Source organism: Lampris incognitus, chromosome 12, assembly GCF_029633865.1.
Source record: "Lampris incognitus isolate fLamInc1 chromosome 12, fLamInc1.hap2, whole genome shotgun sequence".
Taxonomy (NCBI): Eukaryota; Metazoa; Chordata; class Actinopteri; order Lampriformes; family Lampridae; genus Lampris; species Lampris incognitus.
The window spans coordinates 30,860,619-30,878,757 of NC_079222.1; the positions used below are offsets into that span (position 1 = coordinate 30,860,619).

At 42.9% G+C, this 18,139-nt stretch overlaps 1 protein-coding gene across 2 annotated transcripts in view; it reads left to right on the forward strand.

Moving 5' to 3' along the window:
• The first annotated feature begins 1,607 nt into the window (after nucleotides 1–1,607).
• The window catches only part of LOC130121504 (rab GTPase-activating protein 1), a 213,128-nt gene continuing 196,596 nt past the window's right edge, over nucleotides 1,608–18,139 (forward strand). For both annotated transcript variants that reach the window (XM_056290319.1, XM_056290320.1), the window contains exon 1: nucleotides 1,608–1,698. The gene's annotated coding sequence lies outside the window, so the exon portion shown is untranslated. The remainder of the gene's footprint in view (nucleotides 1,699–18,139) is intronic.

The window sequence follows — 18,139 nt, forward strand, 5'->3', positions numbered from 1 at the left end:
TGTAGGTGCTTCTGGTGGTGGACAGGGGTCATTATGGACACTCTGACCAGTCTGTGGCTATGCGGCCCCATACACAGCAAGCTGTGATGCACTGTGTGTTCCTGACACCTGTCTATCATAGCCAGCATTTATCAGCAATTTGAGCTACAGTAGCTCTTCTGTGGGATCGGACCAGACAGGCTAGCTTTCGTTCCCCACGCGCATCAGTGAGCCTTGGGTGCCCATGACCTGGTCGCCGGTTCACCGGTTGCCCTTCCTTGGGCCACTTTTGGTAGGTATTGACCACTGCCTACCGGGAACACCCCACAAGACCTGCTGTTTTAGAAATGGTCTGACCCAGTTGTCTAGTCATCACAATTTGGCCCTTGTTGTCAGTCTAGCAGATCCTCACGTTTGCCCATTTCCCCTGCTTCCAACACATCAGCTTCAAGAACACTTGCTGCCTAATATATCCCACCCTTTGACAGGTGCTGCTGTAACTAGACACTCAATATTATTCACTTACCTGTCACTGGTGTTTCAATGTTTTGGCTGATCAGTGTATATTCAGTATATCCACTATTGCAGCTTCGGAGGAGGCATGCCACCACCTGAGCGGTGGGGATTGTTAAGATCTGATACCGTAGCGAATTAGGGGGGGCAGCCCGGGAACCGCCACAGCCGGGACGCGAACCCGTATCTCCCGCGCCGCGGGCGACAACGTTAACCAGTCGACTGGTTAATACGTTAATACGCGTTTACGTATTCGTGTACGTTACACTACGTTTGTTTACGGCCAAAAGCCCCTTTCAGAAATTTCACTGTATTCAATGCAGATGATGAAAGGAAACCAAAACATGCATTTATGGCTTCGGGCAATCGAATAAAACCAGTAAAGGAACTTTTACACGTGGCTAGATCGTGATGCATTATTCTATCACGTTATGTGTCACCCATTAGCTTATGTTGAACTGCTTTCGGTGTCACGTGTTATGACACCGAAAGCAGATGAGCCTCGCAGGAGCTCTAAATTATCGTGCACAATGTTTGTCTTAATATTGTTGGGTATTATTGTTCAGTCTAAAGTGGCGTGTTACCCCCCAGTCTGTGTGTGTGTGTGTGTGGGGGGGGGTAAATAAATACATCGAAATATGCAAACATAAATGAGTAAATTACTGTTTAGAAGTTACATTTGTACCAAGCACCGGATGCTCTGCAGAGGACGAGATCTGGGCCTTTACATTTTTAAGTTCCAGAGTTTAAACGATTCAGACGATAAATCGTACGCAAGGTAAAGTTGGGTGCTGGCTAAGTTTACACGCGAACAAGGAACCCCCCCCCCCAAATAAGCATGAAGTTTGACGTGACACTCTCCGAAAACAGCGTGATGGGAGGGTGTCGCAAGGTCAGGCTGCTCAACTCTTCCCCTGCCCTTTTTTTTTAATTCGCAAGAAACGGTCAGTTGTGCATCGCTGCCATTAGGTTGTCCGTCACACACACACACACACACACACACACACACACACACACGCCCCTCTTCTTCTTCGCCTCTGACTCCTCAGCCTCCTCCGATACGGGGAGGGAAGTTGAAAGGCGCATGCGCAGTCCGAGCAGGCTGACTGGGTTGTGTTTACAGCTGGGTGCTGCTACTTGTGTTGCTTGACAGTGCAATGCTGTGCCGACCACGTTTGGAGTAACTCGATTGTGGGGGGGAACAAGGTAAGCGGTTTGACAATTTCCTCCGCCGTCCCCAGCGGCTTCGTCTGCGCCGGGCCGCCGCCGCATTGTCGGAGCGGCTCGTTTCTTTTATTTGGTTTTAAAGTGTCATGTTAGCATGGCTAGCTGACGTTAGCCGGGCTGTCTCTGGAGTAACGTTGTGCAGAGTTACATTAATGGGCCGACCAAGGCTCCCTCTAATGAAGGCCGAGTAGTCGTCCGCTTGCAAGATTAATCATTGCACAAAACAAAAACAAAACAAAAAAAAGTTGAATTTCGTAGTTCACGTCCATCGCTTTCGCGGAATTGCGACGCTTGCCCTGCAGAAATATTTCCTGTTTTGAGTTTGCATCGGTCATTAGCTACCTATCGTAGCTGTTGGGCTGGCCAGGACTCACTGACGAGGTTAAGGCTCTGTATGGGCAGTTTAAGGCTAGCGCAGTGAAGAGCATTCAAATTCAACCTTTTTTCTTTTTTTAGATTCAATCAAACATCGAAATTTACGACCCTGAAATGAGTGTGCTAGACGAGGCTTCTCCAAACAAGTCAGGTTTGGGATTAACGTGCTGTTCGTATTCAGGGACGCTGCTCTTCCATCCAGGAAAAAAAGAAAAGGGGGGGGGGTTGGCACTGCGAAGTCGATTGATTTGTGAAGTCGACCCGAGTTGTCAAGTCCACAAAATAACAAAAATGCTGAATTTGAATTCAAGCTCGATTAATTGCCCGAAGAGGTTATGATCTTAGGGGTTTTCCAGCGTCGGGGGAAATGATATAGAAAATGGTGTTCTAGGCTGTTTGTTAGTGGACCCACTTTCTGGGACAGCTGTTTATTCGGCAGTATTGTACAGGAGACTGACTGCTTGTGAGGGTGCTTGTTTTGCAGACACCAGCCTATGTAGGGGTATATTGCTCGCATCGGAACGGCCCCAGATTGACCTTTTACCTAATATTGACTCATCATTAATACATGCACGGGGAATAGACAAGTTGGATGCCATGACTTAGGACATAGGATCACCAGTTTCTCAACATCATTTGTTTTTGGGTCCTGGACTGCTCCGTTGGCATGTGGACACTGCTTGGCATCCTGTGCATCATGTTCTTCATACATTTTATGTCCATTATAATTCTGTTATCCTCTTTCAATGTTGTATTATGTAAATTGCGTGACCACAACATCCATTGCACGCTGTCCGTCTTGGGAGAGAGATCCCTCCTCTGTTGCTCTCCCTGAGGTTTCTTCCTATTTTTTCTCCCTGTTAAAGGGTTTTTTAGGGAGTTTTTACTTATCTGCTGAGAGAGTCTAAGGACAGGATGTTGTGTTGCTGTTAAGCCCACTGAGGAAAATTTGTGATATTGGGCTATACAAATAAAATTGATTTGATTTGATTTTTCACAACAAAAGCCAGAACCTTTCGTACTAACTGAATCTTGTCAGGTGTATAGAAAATAACCAGGTTAGAGGTTGGCAACCTTAACATTTTTTTTGTGTGTGGCCATTTTCCGCCTTTATTAGATAGTGATAGTTGAGAGAGACAGGAAAGGCGGGGGAGAGAGAGGGGATGACATGCAGCAAAGGGCCCGAGCCAGATTCGAACCCAGGCCGCTACGGTAAGGCCTCAGCCTTATGTGACTCAACCTTAACATTTTTTTTTTTATCAAAAACATGCACGACGAGATCTTTTCACAAGCAACTGATTATGATGTAACGGCACTTGTGTCTGTTTTCCAAAAAGTGTTGGAAAAACCATGACCAACTACCATTGTTCATGAACTGCAAAGTGAAGTCGACTCATGAACTACAAGTTGACAAGTCCACAAAAAAAAAAAGAAAAAAAAAAGAAAATTAATTTGGGCGTTATTAACTGCAGCGAACGTGTTGCTCTTTGTTTTTCAGCATCAAGGAATAGAAACTGGTATTCAAATTTATTATTGGAGTCACGTTAATGTGGCAACTCGATCTGGACCAATCGACTTGCCACATAAAGTTGTTGGCACTACTGCCACCAAGTGGACTGGAGTACTACACTGTCGTTCAATCTCATTGGGACCCGATCAGACAGCGCTTTTTGGAAGTTGCAAAATGCAAAGTGCAGCGCACTGGCTTTTTTTTCCCTTTTTGTGAAAAAAAAAATCTCCCAACCAACTATGTACAACTAATACTTATACCCACCTGGTGAACCTGTACACGCTACAGTATTAACGGTATATAGTATCAGTAGAATGTGTTTTGCAGTAACCCTGCAATTGACCGCACTCGTCAATGTGTGCATGCATTGACGTAAAATAGGGCTCCCCGGAAAGCCACTGTGTACTTTGAACCCTGGATGTAGCTGACTGCGTAGTTAGCTAAAGTTAGCCAGCTGGCAAGAAATGCGCAAACGTGCAGTGAACATTGCACATATTGCGTAGGTAAAGAATACATTGTGTAGACTATGGAAGGCAGGGCAAACAAAAGCAGACAGGACAGAGGGGAAGAAGGCAGTGTGAGGCAGCCCTTTAACAATGTAGCATATGACGTCACGATATTTTGGTTCCTGAACATTTGATTTGGCTCCTAAATATTTTGGGTTAAGGCCTAGATATTTTTTTTTCTTTTTTGCCTGAAGCCCTGTTTAAATAGTTTTATAAGTTTGTTGCTCTCACCACATTGAAGTTTTGGTTGCTTTAGTCACGGTGCTACTGGAATGCACAGCCGGTGTGTCCAGTGTTTTCTCACAGATAAGGGATCTATTATTGATTTATGCCAACTTTTGAAGTATGATATTCCATATCAAACAGCTGACGTCCCTCCTGTGTAACTCCAGGTAACGTGCCTTTCCCATCTTGTTGACAGCTGCTGTGGGATTTTACAACAATTCAGTCTTCTATCTTCGGCTGTATAATCGTTGTACTTTGCAATGAGAAGACACATCATAGAATTTATTTGTAAAAACATGCAAGCTTGCACGATCTGTCGGAATATGCAAAAAATGCATAAAAAACTGGACTTTCCAAGTATCAATTACATTATTACACAAATTACAGTTTTGAAACTCAGCTTAACAGAAGGTTGTGCTCACGCTGCACACAGTCGCTCATCCTTCTTGTCCCCGCTCTACTCGACCGAAGAAAACATGGGCGCCACGGTTCTTGTTTTGTGCTCCGGTTTTCTATATAATTATCGCTGGCGTTTGACACCACCACCAACAACGTATAAATACATTTTATGACTAGAGTTTGACATCACAAGCAACAGTGTAAATAAATGAGCACTAATGGTGTATTTTTAATGACATTTGTTCCCTGACGTATGCTATTAAATAAGCCCTGTAGACAAGTTTTGCAAATTCAAAGCTGGTATAAAGGAGGCGAGGCATTGTTTATACTATAGAACATATGAAATGTATTTAATTGCATAAACACTTTGGTACGATATTCATCTTAAAAGTGAGTAATTGAAACGGTTAACTGTTATTTGTTTAGGTTACTATTTATTTAGGGACAGCTGAAGATGGAAAACAAATCATTTGCAGCTTGCAGCCTTTAAAATGTTTGTATAGCATGTCATAATGCATCCTGGCAATGACTAATCAGTTAACCCTGCCCATTTCTGACATCATCATTCAGATATGGCTGTAACAAGGGTTTGTACAGTTTCATTGTGATTACAAGTGCAGTTGACTATTAGCTAGTTAATGAATTGAGTGCAAAGAAGTGGATATTAAGGAACTTGTTTGGTGTTAAAACATAAAACGTATGGAAATGTATCAAATATATGAAATGTATTTATAACTAGGGGTGCCAGTGACTTGCAAATATTGCCTTTTTTTTATCCTCATTGTATATCATGTTTACATTTCAGTTGCTCATTACCGCTGAGGGAAAGAATTTGCATGCAAGTGAGGAGCTAATCCAAGGCTTATCCGCACACACATACTGTGTAATGTTTGTTCCTGTCATATTTTCACAATATGCAAGGTTTAACTGCATGTGAAGATGGATGGACTTCTTTTAACTACAGTCTCAGGAAAAAATACTTGCCATTAGATAATTACTTAAGTTTGATCAATTCAACGCACACAACACTCGAATTCCAACACAACTTTACCAATGCATCCCTAAAGCAATGATGAAGCATTAACAGACCCTCTCATTAGGAATGAATGTTATAATGCTATGCCTTTAACAGATTACATGGATTCACACTGTAGATTTAAACATGAAACGGAATATACCGCACTTCCTCAAATAGCGGCTCAGGCCTTTATATACCTCAACTGCAGAGGGTACCAGGCCTTTATTGGAGTCAGGCTTTTATTAGAGGGAGGCCTTTATTTCTAATTTCCTCTGTTTGATAAGTATATTTGCTCATATTTTAATTCGAAGTCTCCTTGTTTTCTGATCTCTGTAGTTTTGCTACTACATTATGTAGCATCTGATTCTTTTTTGGTCCATTTCAAAGTGCCTTGCAGCTTTCTCTCCTGAAGTTTCCTCTGCATACTGCAACATTCAAATGAAAATGAAAAAAAAAGGGTTCGAACTCCGGGGTTGTCCAACCTTGGGGGTCATCCTGGGGTATCCTCTGTGTGGAACTTGTATGTTCTCCTCGTGTCTGCATGGGTTTCCTCCAGGCAGAGGTGGAAAAACCCGGTTCAGAAAGTAAAATCCCTAATTGTCTCTACTCCATCCATGTATTAAACCAGCTGATTTGGGAAACTAGTCAGTGCAATCTGATGGTTTAGTACATGGGTGGAGTAAAGACACAGTTAGGGTTTTTACTTTCTGGACCGGGTTTTTCCATCTCTGCCTCCGGGTGCTCTGGTTTCCTCCCACATTCCAAAAGACATGTAGGTCAGATGAATCGGCCATACTAAATTGTCCCTAGGTGTGAATGTGTTGGCCCTGTGATGGTCTGGCGGCCTGTCCAGGGTGTCTCCCCTCCTGCCGCCCAAATGACTGCTGGGATAGGCTTCAGCATCCCCGCGACTCCGATTGGGATAAGCGGCTTGGATAATGGATGGATGGATGGATGGATACTGCAAAATTCTCTCTTTGAATGTGACATTCTGTGCTGATCAAGTTTGCTCTATTGTGTTGTATAAAGTTCAGTCGCTTGCACGGGTCCCAATGTTACTTCAATTTTAGCTACTGCCATCTTGTGGCACTTGTACATTACTACACATTATATTACAGGTACCAGGAGTTTATCCATCCTTGTTTTATCCTCGGCCGGCCTTTATTTGCTCATTATTGTTTGTTTCATTATTGTTCATTATCGCTATTGGAGAGCTGGCTTTTAATCACGTACCGGCATTTATTTGAGGAAATATGGTATATTTCTCTTGCAATGACACAGAGCTAAAACTGACTTGGGGTCATCCCCATGTTCACTCAACCAAACATTCCTTCAGCTTTATGTTCCCCCAGTTGAATTTAGCTTGCTGCATGGTTGCCCCCAATGATTGGAAGGGTTGGAGGAGGGACTGTGGGTCTTCCCCCATCTGATTGTTCTTCCGTATGGTTGTCCATTTGTTATGCATGACATTTCAGACAACACTTGTCTGATTTTGACAAACTTTGGGGGAATGATGCATCTTTACGTTGCAATACGGTCTTTACAAAATAGAATGTATTGACCCAAAATAGCGCCACACACAGGCCACAAAAACACTTAAATTCATTTGTGATAGCTCAGACACCTCTTGCTGATATTGTCCCCCCAGCAGACAAGGAAGGTGGCTTATGTTTGTTGCTTCTACGTAATTGTAACTGATAACACCAAAGTGTACCTGCCTCAGTTGTGGGGGACGTCATGGTCCCTGTTGGCTTGTTATCCCCGCCAGACAGATAGCCTGGAGATTATTATGTGTTTGGTTGTGTTTGTGTGTCTGTCCGCAGCTTATCTTGCAAACTCCTGGACCTATTAGCCAGAATCTTTTTGTGCACAGTTATGATTGTATGATGAAGAACCTCTCGTGATTGCGATGATTCAAAACCTTCAAAAAGCATTTGTTCTCACTATTGCCACTCCCTCTCTTCATTCACTCTCTAGCTCGCTTGACCAATGTTACTCGCTGTCTTTGCCTGATCTAAGCCAACGTTGCGCACGTGAACTCATGTCTATGGTTGACGCAGATCAGGCAACGACATCATCAAAAGTTATTGAAAGAATTTTGACAATCCAAAAAATGGGAAAGTTGTAATGGAACAACTTCCTCTAGGTTGTGGTCAGAACAGGAAGTGTTGCATATTCTTATCGCTGCCCGATCTGAGTCAACCATAGATATGAGTTGTGCATGTGCGACTGTAAAATGTTTATCCAGCTGTATTATATCATGGAAATAAAGACAGTGTACAGTGTTATGGTTTGACCAAAATAGTTGCGTAGCAGACATTTCCTTTTGGAAAGTGCAAGTTCATATTGGTTGCATCGTGCAAGAGTCTGCCTAGGAGACTGAGCATCCACAGACTGACAGGCAAAACTCTTTTATTTGGTACATTCTTTTAGCTTGAGCACTGCATATTAAAAACTTTTTTCCCCATATTTCTTGTTCAGTCAACTTGGGCGCGGTGCAGAAGTCTTATAATGGCAGGAAAAACACTGTTTTTTCTGTGCGTGTATCTGTCTGCTGCTAATCTCGCATACTACTAGGCCTGTCAGCCTAATAATTTTTGTATACCGTTATGACTGTATAATCAACAACCTCTCGTGGTTGTGGTGATTCAGAACCTTACAAAAACCTGTTTTATACTGCAATTGAATGCTAACTCCTCTGCTGAAAGGGAGAACTGCAGGCAGTGGCTCCATATTTTTCCCTTCTCCTGGTAGGTGAAAAAAGGGGTGGTTTTTCGCCAGGTCTGAGCACTGGAGAAGGGGAGATACACCTGGCGGGGATCTGCACTCTACTGAGTGCACTCGTCTAGTTATTTATTTATTCATATGATAATACATGCAGTATTTCTTGTTACAGGGGTCCAAATATTCACAGTTGTTATATGCAAATGATTAAATTGTCATAGAAGTACTTCATTCATCTTTAGATGACCCCGGACGTTGTCATTTAAGATGTGAAATCATCTCTTGAATCTGGCTTCTAATTGAGTCTTACTCGCTCACTCCTGCTTCCCCTCTACTTTTCTTCCCCTCTTATCTGGGTATTGTTCAAGAAGATGACATGCGTTTTGTTGTTAGTGTTTGTTATTTTTAAACACCAAATCTTATGTTGGGCCAATCAGTTGTAATTTGGAAATGCTGGATCTCAGTTAAAAGACACATTGTTCTCCCAGGTTTCATCCAAATTGGGCCAGTAGTATCAGAAAAATAGTGCATGACGAATGGATGGACAGAGACCGATCCATAGTCACTCCTGTTTTGATCGTGGGAGTCAAAAAGATATGAGCAAGGGAATAAAATTACAGATTGAGAAAACTTAAAATCAAAAACCTTGGAACCCTAATAACACTGAGACTTCTAATGATTTTAACTGACTGCATTTGAAAAGCACTCTAGCTCATATGGAGTAATTGAATTCTGGGATCATGTTTTATTTATCTGTAAACATGTTTGTATGCCTTCTACATAGTCAACCCACACCATCATTTCAACCTTTTTGAAACATTACAACAGGAAAAGTAGAAAAGCATCTTTTTACTACCATGTAGCTCCCTCATCACAAGAATAGACCTCCTCTATCCCATGAGTATGATCACACTTGAACAAGACTAGGTCAAAAGCTAGTATATGACTGGACTGTGTATGGGCAATATTCAAAATTGTGGCCAATTTGTTACAGGGATAGTCAGTGGTAGTGTCAATAATGTAAATCCCTGGATATTAAATGTTGATCTGCAAGTTTCTGTAGTGGTCCCAGTAATATTTGTTGTTAAAGTGTACTGAAGTAGCATATCACATGACATGGCTAAGTTAGGTTCAAGTAAAAAAACAAAAGTTATGAATGCAGTTGCAAGAACAATACTTCCCACTCATATCTTGGGATATTTGATTTGAAAGAGAACTTGAGTTAATTGTAATTATAACTATTCTGATTATCTATTACTCCCCCTCCTTTTTCATCTGTTGCGGATGTTTCTCGTTTTTCTAAAGCCGGGATCAGACTAGATGATATTTTTGTCTTTCACGGTGGACACCATGTCAGATTAGGCAATCATAGTGGCATACATGCTTGCCGTGTCTTGGCTGGGAGACTGGCAACACTACAAGTATGATCTTGACCAGTCTTTCACGATCTTGCGCGAGTTCATAGGTCGTCGGGGAGGAGGGTCGAGAAATTGTCAATCATGGCTGCAGAAACACTATGTGTGGTGCTGGCCGTCTTTTGTGCTGAAAAGAAAAAGATTGTGGACGCTGTTGTGGCTAGTGCTATTGGAGAATGCTAACCTAGCATAGCTCAACCAGCTACTCACCGGGCTGTTAAAGTACTTCCACTATTTCTCGCCAACATGTAGCCTATCTTTTGTGACTGTCATGGTCCTCCCTCAAGGAAATGTTAAAAAGGCAGGGGTATTGTTGCCACTGCTCAACGAACCTTTCCTCGGTTTCATCATCCCACCATATTAGATTACCAACATTATATTTATATATGTTTATTTTTGTTCATAACTCCAGATAAATTTATATATATATATATAATGTTAGTAATCTAGTATGTTCACACCACACTAAACTCCTCGGATTTTACTGGGATTGTATTCATAACGCCGCTGTAGATTTTGGTGCTTTGAATTGAACAAACTCTGCTTTATTCTGAGTAAATTTCTATTCGTCAGGATTGTCATTCATTCCACTTGAACCATCCAGTCCCTCTTTAAATACAGGCATGCACATCAGTATTATAATCTATTCTGTGCTCACTATTGTTTTTTTTTTTTATGGGATCCCTTTATTGACAGATCATTTTTGTGTTTACGTACTCTTGCACCTCCACCTGAACCAAAGATCTCTAGAGGCACTCACTGCATTTTGTCAAACATTGTCATTGCCAGGTACTTACCTGTGATATGACCGTTGGCACAACTTTGATCATAGAAGTCTCTGAACATATGCTAGAGAATCATATCCTAAAATGTTTTAACAGTTACCTCTGTTCTTGTTCCTCCTCCTCAGTCAGTTTGTTCAATTTCCTGATTTAGTTTTACAGCATTTTAAAGGCCTCAAGAGCAAGATAGCGAAACCTTGTAACTTGAAGTAGCCTTCCTGAATAACTTGATGATTCAGAAATGCCATCTGAAATTCCGGAAATTTTTGTGATGAGATTCATATGATCATGCACTAAAATTGAGGGTTTGCAGTGTCAAAAGATGCGTTTGTTTCTGACTAATTAAGACTAAGACTAATTAAGATCATAAGAATGAACCAGAATTAACAATATAGTATATATGTAACTTGTCAGTATTCAGCTATTCAGCAATTATTCAGCTATCCATATATTCGTTGGGTAGGTATTTGGTTTTCAATTTTGCGATTTGGGGATTTTTTTTTCTAAATGTAGGCTATCAATAAAGGCTAACTGCAAAAATATATTTTGTCTGCACAATCTTGTACTATATTTATACTTTTTAATTGCGCTGTTAAAATGTGGAAATATGTACCGTCTCAGCTTGGGCGCGTGACCTCCCTCTCACGCACAGCAGTGACATCACGCTTCAGTTCACATTGGCCGTTAAAGGAGGACACAATTCGGAAGAGCTCAGCTGTGCTGCTGTTATTATAATTGCGATACCTTGTTCTATTTATTACAGTTCATTCATTTATTTTTGGTTCTTTATATGTCGGTAATTGGTAAAAATAATGATTATATTTCTGAGTGATTTGTGATTTCTTTGTCAGAAAAATTTCGGAGTATTTCACTGTTAAGCCTACTGTTACAGCTATCTCAAAATTATTGTTATAACAGAAATACGTGTGTTTTGTATCTTTGTTTGACTCTTGTTTGGTTCAGGTTGTAAAACGTTATAGACTTAGGCTAATAGCTGATGGAATTTGGAACTGGAGTTGGTCTGCCCACTGCTCCTACATAGGAAGGGTGAAATGCAGAGGACAGAGGACAGATTTCGTTTTAATGTGTGTGAGGACTGAGAAATGACAAAGAAATGATACATAAATCTCCATTTCAAGTCTTAAATTTGTTGGAGCTAGTCTGCTGTTTCTGCGTTTCTGTTTCACAGCACTTTGTTGGGCAGCACTTTGTTGGGATTTTATGGATGACAATACAGAAGGTAGCGTTCAACAATGCATTCTGGTACATGTAGGCTCTGTGGGAAAGACTCTGTGAGCAGGATAATACGGATTTCTATGTCAATATAGTACACAGTGAGGACTTTATTGCTTCAATTGACTACATTACTCATCAGTACTGATTGCCCATATATAAACCATTGCTGAAATTTCCCTATAAAGCTGATCACCATCAGTACTTACGCATTAAAATTCAGTTTTTGTTGGCAAAGCATGTTTAATATTCACTGTTTTGACATCTCAGACACGCACCCCACTCAATTTGCAATCAAAAAACTTCTCTGGGTTTTTTTTTTTTTTGCAGGTTCAAGTTTCTAGAATACAAAAGGAAAAGCTGATGATGTTATATTTTGTAACAAAAGACTGTACCAAAGCAAAATATGTCCAGTGGAATGCATTACTTAGTCCAACTCAAACATAGTCCTGGATGACCATGCTTTCTCCTTACTACAATGTTGTTTCAGATGTTGTTAATATTGGTCAGACTTGTGTTGTTAATATTGATCCGACTTGTTTATCTTGTGTAGCCAGAGCATTCCCCACATTTTCCAAGACAGAACCTACCGACCACTGGACTATGACCATTGTACTTTACTTGGCTACCAGATACATCAAAGTCAACCAACCCGATCTATCAACACAGTCTAGCTCCCTCCATCACAACATCATTCCCATATGGCCACTTTTGCTATTACTTCCCATGCTAAAGCTGCAACTGGAGGCCCTTGCGGTTTGTTTGACCCCAGTATGTCTCCCAAGAACCGTTTATTCTATGATAGTGCACCCCCTTATCAGTTCAGGGCCCATAGTTATCAAGGATCTGAGAGTAGGAAATTGGTCCTAACTGCCTGAAAATTCTCACAGTGAAGCAGTTTTGGTCCTACTTTTAAGTTCTTTGATACACCATGTGGTGCAACCTGGACACATGGTCAGTAATTAACCCTGGGTCATCAGGTGTTTCGGGTCTTAACATCAGATGCCCTTGCCTGAGCGACCCAGCCGGGGGTGATAAAGCCCCAACTTATGTACAGGTAGCACATCATGCCATGCGTCACCCATCTTCACCCAGAGCCAACGGGAAGCCTTTTCCATAGGTTCCAATATGTTCCTAATGGCTCTACTTCTTTTCAGCCCACAGTTCCCCAAGAGTCCCAGGACCCAGTGTAAAGACAGGCCTGTAAAGCCCCTGCAGCCCACTTCAATCAGCTCCCAGTGGGCCTTCCACCCATTCCACCGACACTCAGCTACCAGATCTGCATACTTGGCTCTCTTCCTTTCTTGTGCTTCCTCCATCTCATCTTCCCAGGGGACAGTTAGCTCTAGCAAAACCACTTGCTTGGTTGCCATGGACATCAGGACCATGTCTGGCCCGAGTGTGGTAGCTGCTATGGTGTCTGGGAATCTCAGTTGTGTCCCTAGGTCAACCAGGAACTGCCAGTCCCTTGCTGTTGCGAGCAGCCCACCCTGGGCCTTTGGCTGGGGCTGGGGCTGCTCCCCTGGTTGAACAAAGGTGATGGTGCATTTTGTTGGGTGTTGCTGCTTGCTGTAGCAGATCCCAGTGCAGATGATGCCTGCAGAACTTGGTCATGGTGCCAGTGATACCACCCCTCTCCCAACGTCTTTGGACAGCAGCTTAGGATGTGCGCCAAGGATTCCCTATTTTGGCAGAGTTGGCAACTAGGTGAGTCCGCCAGGCCCCAACTGAACAGGTTGGAAGGGCTCGGGAGCACATCATACACTGCCTCGACCAAAAATTTGAATCAGTGTGATTCTGCCTTCTAGATTTCTGCCCAGGGGATCTCTCGGCCAGTTGTATGCTCCCACTTGGTCCAGGCCCCGTGCTTGCACATACTCACTATTCTGCTGCAACGAGCTTTTCCACCTCTCTGTGTGCCTCCTCTTGTATCAGCTTTCGCCTCTCCTTTCCTCTGGATTTACCATAGCAAGGTCTTGAGTTGCTTCCGAGCCCGGCCAATTGCCATAGTGCCCATCAGGATGCTGCGCCACAACCTTGCCTCAGCCCGCTGAACTGCTCCCTGTGCATGCCACTTCCTTCCTATTCTGCACTCAATACTTGCAGAGGAGACCTTGGTGTCAGCGGAATCTCGGTAGAGCAGGACTTCTCTTCTCTGGCATAACACCAAGCTGTAGCTTGGCGTTATGCCCATAAAGGGTGATGCTGCTTAGGGTCCGCGGCAGGCCCAGCTTGCCAAGGAACTGGCTGATCTTCCTTTTGAAGCCCTCCATGATGGTGATTGGGACTTCGTAGATTAGCAGTGACCAGAGGAGTCAAGGCAGGATTCCATATTGATATATCCAGGCCTTGAATTTTCCAGAAAGCCCTGACTTGTCCACTAAAGAGATGCAAGTGTTGAGGTCCTCACTGGTTGCCTGATGTGTCGCTGTGTCCTTCAGATTGCTGGTTAAGATCGTACCCAGGCTCTTGACTGGCTTTTCAGTCACAGATGGAATTTGGGTGCCTCCCAAAGAGAAACTGAACTGGTCTGTTGCTCTTCCTTTCCTGAGGACCAGAGACCTGGATTTTGTGGGCTTGAAGCTCATTATTGCCCATGTAATGAGCCGTTCAAGTCCTTGAAGAGGCCACCTGCATCTAAACACTGATGTAGTTGTTACTGTTAGGTCATTCATGAATGCTCTGATCGGGGGTTGTCGGGTGCCAGATTTGGACTGGGGACCTCTGCACGCCACTTCCACAGACTTCACAAGCATATTCATGGCTAGCGCAAATAGGGGCACAGAAATTGTGCACCCAGTGATGATAACCTTTTCTAGCCAATGCCACGCTGATATTGAGGTCCCAGAGGAAACCCTCAGGCTAAAGTTGTTGAAATAATGTAATTAAGAATAGGAATGAGAGCAGGTTATCAACATATTTTTCTTTGGAAAGATCTTAGTCTGCTAGTATTTAGGAGAGCTGTTAGAAGTTCCCAGCAGACAGTGTTGAGACAAAGATGTGTTTGTATATTCTCTGGCCGAATCAAGGGTTTTATGGGGGATGCTTTACAATGTGGAGCTTGTGTAACGATATCAACTTGATCTGAATGGAATATTTTTGTAGCTGACTTTATTCAGGATTAGGGCTGGTAGACAAATTAGTGAATAACTTTGGGAATTGGTGATTTTTTAAACATTTTTTTGGCTGATTTTAAATCCTTTGTTTTGGTTATTTAGATATCTGCATCCTAAAGTGTTCATAAAGCGTGAGTCAAAGAAGTCGCAGTAGAACATGTAGCTTGGGCTTCATTCTGGTTATGTAGCCTACATCAGACAACATGAGCGCCTGTGTATAAATCAAGGCACGATCATCTCCACACATTAGTTAGGTTAACGTAGACCATTTGACAGCTCAGCCGATTAACTCTGTTATTCCCACTTTGTTCTTCTTTTGGAGGGTGCAAGCGAAGGTAATGTTCATTGGATCTAAGTGTTTTTGCTTTTTCAAACACACTTAGAACCATTGACATCCAACAACATGAGCGCCCCTCAGCCCTGCCCCCAAAAAGATTGGCAGTTGTTGATTGAAGTGATGATGGTGGCTGATAGGAAAATTTTGACACCTAACACAACCCTTTTCAGTAGGCAATTTCTCCAGTGGTTGTGCTGTGTTCACATGTAAATGGTAGATGGAAACCAGATGTTTAATATTTTTCATTCTGGCAGCGACAAAGACCTGCCTCTGCCAGTACGCTACAACTCCCAACTGGACCTTCAGTCACAAGTTCATTTTTCTCAACTTTTACCTTCATGCCGTGCCACCATCCCCCCATGCTGGTGCGGCAAACTGGATGTTGTTTTTTCATCACAAAAAGGGATATGGACTGTTTTGTTTCTTTAGTACAACTGCACTCGGTTCTTTATAAAAAAAAAGATTTTTGTGACTTAATAACAGACTAAAATGATGTGCAGGGACTGATAAGCACCAAACTAAGTTGATTTATTTTTTAAATCAATGATGTTATATTCAGTAGCATCGATATTATAGAAGAACCTCTGAATGAAAGACTCACTGACCTCACTGGGGAAATTTCCTTGTGATACAGTGACATATTGCCCTTCCCTCTATCTGCGCCTAATCACCATGGCAATGTTTCTCTGTATAATGTCATCGCCTGCTTGTACAAGATTTCCACAATAGTAAATGGAATGGCTGTTTTTTTTGTTTTTTTTTCACAAAAGTTCATGCAACTTTACAATTCTGGCAAATGGAAAAATGTAGAAATGCTACAGCAATGATTTAGGTCCACAAGCATCCATCAGTTGAATGATGAATCAAACACTCATTACCCTAACATTGCCTCAACTAATGCACAGATTTATTAATTTTCCTACCGTTTAAGGTGAAATAACAGAAACAAGCTGCTTTCATGCAAATTTACTGGGTTTTTCAGAGTTGTTGCTGTTATGAATGGATTACATTATTGCCCCAAGTGTGGGTAAGGATGCATTTGTCAATCTCATCCAATACTGTACCACAGCATAAACATCTAAATTGTGATGAATGCAAACTTTGATTAAGGATATAGTTGTCAGGTGGCCTGGGTCTATGCATGACTCGAGGGGGCTCAGTGAGGGTGGTCTCAAACTTTTGTTTGAGTGTATCCACATTCCCGTTGTTGCCGTTTGGGTGGGTGCCGGAGGGTGTGCTCCAATTATCGGCGCCATTTGATTCGGGCCATCCACAAAATGTCCATGAAATAGGTGTTTGCACACTGCACAGAAAACAATGTCTAATTTCACTTTGTGGCTCAAAGTATCAAAAAGTAGTGATTTTGCAGCCATGAAGCCCACGGGGTACCCATGCCCCAAGTAAAACTATGTAAGCGATGTGGAAATCCCTGTGCACAAGCCATTAAGACTGCCAGGCACAGTTTTGTCAAACCCAATTTACCTGCAGAGGAGCGGGGACCATTCATTCAGCGGGCACTCCGTGGCGGAGTAGGGCTGTCAAAATTGGCCAAAAATGGCGGATCGATTATTCCTTCTAAAAAAACACATAGGTTTGAACCTATTCGAATATATTTTTGCGCATATTTTCGAGATGTGCCCTCGGGTTACTTGTGGTGGAATGGTAAGCTAAGACTAGCTTACGTAGCTTGCATACGACTTTATCTTGAGGTTCCACAATTTTTCTGTTTTCTGACTAAAATCCGAAGTATTCCCAAACGGGGCTTTTTACGTTGTTCGGGGTGAAAATCACTCTCTCTGCAGCCGAGTTGGGTTGTGAACTGTATGCCGTTGTTGTTTGAATTATTCGGTCACTTCAGCTTGACCCAAATTTCATTTTCCACCAATGAAAGGGACGTTGTGTGACTCCTGTCCATCATGCAGCGTAGTCAGTGCAGCATCCAAGGCCTAGTGCTGCTTGTTTTCCCCACAACGAATATTAATTTTCACACTCGAATGTCTGTTGTTTGGATTTGGATTTTTGAATATGAATATTCGGGCGTCCGGGTGGCTTAGCGGTCTATTCTGTTGCATACCAACATGGGGATCGCCGGTTCGAATCCCAGTGTTACCTCCAGCTTGGTGGAGCATCCCTATAGACACAATTGGCCTTGTCTGTGGGTGGGAAGCCAGATGTGGGTATGTGTCCTGGTCGCTGCACTAGCGCCTCCTCTGGTTGGTCGGGGCACCTGTTCGCAGGGAGGGGGAACTGGGGGGAATAGTGTGTTCCTCCCACGCGCTACGTCCCCCTGGTGAAACTCCTCACTGTCAGGTGAATAGAAGCGGCTGGCGACTCCACATGTATCGGAGGAGGCAGAAGGGGGAGGAGCAGTGACCGGGACGGCTCGGAAGAGTGGGGTAATTGGATGGATACAATTGGGAAGAAAAAAAGGGGGGGTGTATTAGCCATACTACTATTTATTTCTCTGAAACGTGGAGATGCAGAGATTACTCACTTGAGCTCTTTCTCCTACATCCTCGTTGTGTACAGTTCAGTGCCACTTGCCCTACCAGCTGGACAGCAGAGAAAAAGCCGTGGTGATGTAGGGCATTTTTCTTCTCAGTTGTACATTTCTCAGCTTGAGGCGCTCAGGGCATGTCCCCAAAAAACGTGAGGCCCATCGGGTGGATAACAAGCAATGGCACGCAGGGCGCAGAAACAGTGAACAAAGTGATTTGAACCCGTAGAAAACAGTTAGAAAGAGCTGCCGCTCACTGCCAAAAATACGTCCAGTGTCACCG